We start from the raw sequence: 2,998 nt of genomic DNA, 5'->3' as shown, positions 1-2,998 counted from the left end.
GAGCCGGGTCCTTGTGCAGGACGATGGTGGTGTCGAGCGAGGCAAGTTTGGGGCTTTGCTCGATCTATTGGCCCCCTTGGCTAATTTGCAGGGTGAAGAATAAATCGTACAGATCCGCTTTGTTTACCCTCCGCGAGAATGGTTCGTCGGAATAAATCAGTGTTTGCTTCAGGCTTAAATATTATCCACTTTCCGATCAGAGGATATATTGGCATGGCCGAATGATAGGAGGATGTTGGGGAAGAAGTTGGAAGTCTCGCCGGTGGAGGCGAGGTAAAGCCTCGGCGTTGGGGAGAGCGTGTGGCTGGTCGAGCAGAATGAAGGCCGTGATGAAACCTGGTGCTCGGCGGCGGTGACTGGCGAAAAAGGAGTGAGCTTTGGGCCGGCAGATTGCGACGGAGGATATGAAAGATCCCGAGTACAGGTCTCGTCGTTGTACGGAAAAAGTTGAGTCTGTGATATAATGGTCAAAGGAGCAAAACTGAATGCTGGAAAACTGTCGTGGAACAGAGGTAAGTTGGCTATATATATATATATATATATACCTAGTGTGCTTGTTAAGGTGATTAGCTGACGAGCTCCACCTGGGCCAGACTGATTGATTATCTGATCGTGCTCCTCCCGAACCTTGTTAATAAAACATAATTTCATTAAAAAGTCATGCATTCAAAAAAGTCATTCAAAACAATGCATGATGGGATTGCTTTCATCTATAAACAGTTGAATTGAAGTATAACAAGTCTCAAGGCAACAGAAAGAGCAAAGCTTTATCTATGTGCTGACAGATATGAAGGAGCATTGAAAGCATCATGAATGTATGTAGTCACAGTGACAGTGCGACAGCTCTTGTGTTTGACGTATAATGAGACTTCAGCGCTCCAATCACATCAGCACTCTGACCTTGCACAACGCAGTATTTTTAGTCAGAAATTTGTTCTTTCTCTCCCAGTACAACAGAAAGACAGTACAAGAGCTTTTTTAAAGGGGTCATATGATGCTATTTTAAAGATCATTATTTGGTGTAACAGAAAATGTTGACATGCTTTAATGTTCAAAAAACACATAATTTTTCAAATACTGTACATTATTGTAGGTCCTCTATGCCCCGCCTCTCTCAAACACGTTGTTTTCAACAAAGCCCCCTCCTTTGACAAGCGCAGTCTGCTCTGATTGGCCAGCTGACCCAGTGCATTGTGATTGGCCGAACACAGCATGCGTTGGAAATGTAACGCCCCTTACCATAATCTCGAGCGTCAGCTTTCAAAGCAAATATCAAGACAGTTAATAACATTGTTAATTTTACCATCAGTTCAAGCCCGAAAGGGGAACAGAGTCGCGTGACAGACACAGTGATGATGCAGTACACAAGCCGCAGTTAAGACAGCTGACGTGCTATGATTTCTGACAGACAGTTCACTCTCCTGTGATGTGACCCTGTTCCCCTCACACACACACACACACACACACACACGGCGCCTTATTCTGCGCTGTGCAAAACTCCGCATTTGATCAGTCAATAGCAAATACTTAAACTAATAACAAAACATACTTACAGTCGCTGATTCAGAAGCGCCTGTGCTGTTCTGTTTGTAAATAAATCTTAACCAATGATTCCTAATTTCATCTCCTTCCGGAAGGCCAAATAAAGTGCTTTTGCTTTCGCACTGAATCACACAGCGTCTCCCTGACATGCTGCATCAACACTACTGCTGTTCCTGAAACAACGCCTTCTCTCTTTGCATGCACATTTGGGCGGCATTATGCTAATATTTCCACATAGTGACGTAGACATGTGGGGGCGTGTTAGAACGAGCCGTATTAGGTAGGCGTGGTTGACTCTTAACTTTTATAAAGAATATCTCTTTGGATTTGAGACTTTAGTCTTTGCAACTTTACAGATCTTCTTTATGCACCAAGAGCTTGTAACACTCCAAAGAGAAAGGAAAACTTGAAATCACATCATATGACCCTTTAAATAAATAATTCACTCTGCATCAACACTACTGCTGTTCCTGAAACAACGCCTTCTTTCTTTGCATGCACATTTGGGCGGCATTATGCTAATATTTCCACATAGTGACGTAGACATGTGGGGGCGTGTTAGAACGAGCCGTATTAGGTAGGCGTGGTTGACTCTTAACTTTTATAAAGAATATCTCTTTGGATTTGAGACTTTAGTCTTTGCAACTTTACAGATCTTCTTTATGCACCAAGAGCTTGTAACACTCCAAAGAGAAAGGAAAACTTGAAATCGCATCATATGACCCTTTAAATAAATAATTCACCTGAAAAAAAAATGTACTCGTTATGAAACCATTAACTCACCCATATGTTGTTCCAAACCATCATGACTTGCTTCCATTGAACATGAAATGAGAAATGTTGACGAATGTTCACAAAGGATTCTTTTCACACTTTTAGACACTTCAAACTCTGAAAGCGAGTGGGTGAAAATAATGTAGCTTTGCATTCTAGAATATATTTTTTTTCAACAAGAAATTATGTAGCATGATTAAACTATTTTTAAATAAACTTTAACATTGCAAGATTCCTTTCCCAAGAATGTGCACCATTCCCACACATTGCAAAATGTGTACATTTTCCACAGAAATGCTTTTTCTGTACTGTAAACAGACAGCACACAGACTGATAAATAACACAATTTAGTTTTTTTCTTTCTTTAATTCACTTTTTTGTAATATATTAAGTTGCTGCTCATTACTATGTTGTATAAAATTAGGGTGTATTCTAGTTTTCAGTTGAATGTAATGTCAGTTTGTCTGTTCCAGTTTAATACTGTCACCCTAAATGGTTATTGCTCTGTTTTTGTGACAAAATAAAAAAATAAATACATTAGAAATGACTGTATATCACTATATAATAATAATAATAATAATAAGAAGAAGAAGAAGAAGAAGAAGAATGTATACAATATTTAAACAGATATTGTTCCCCTACACAGCTTCAATGTACAGTTAGGTCCAGATAGATTTGGACA

Source organism: Sinocyclocheilus grahami, unplaced genomic scaffold, assembly GCF_001515645.1.
Source record: "Sinocyclocheilus grahami isolate Dianchi unplaced genomic scaffold, SAMN03320097.WGS_v1.1 scaffold582.1, whole genome shotgun sequence".
NCBI lineage: Eukaryota > Metazoa > Chordata > Actinopteri > Cypriniformes > Cyprinidae > Sinocyclocheilus > Sinocyclocheilus grahami.
The sequence above is the reverse complement of the archived record's forward strand: the minus strand, read 5'-3'. Positions refer to the sequence as shown.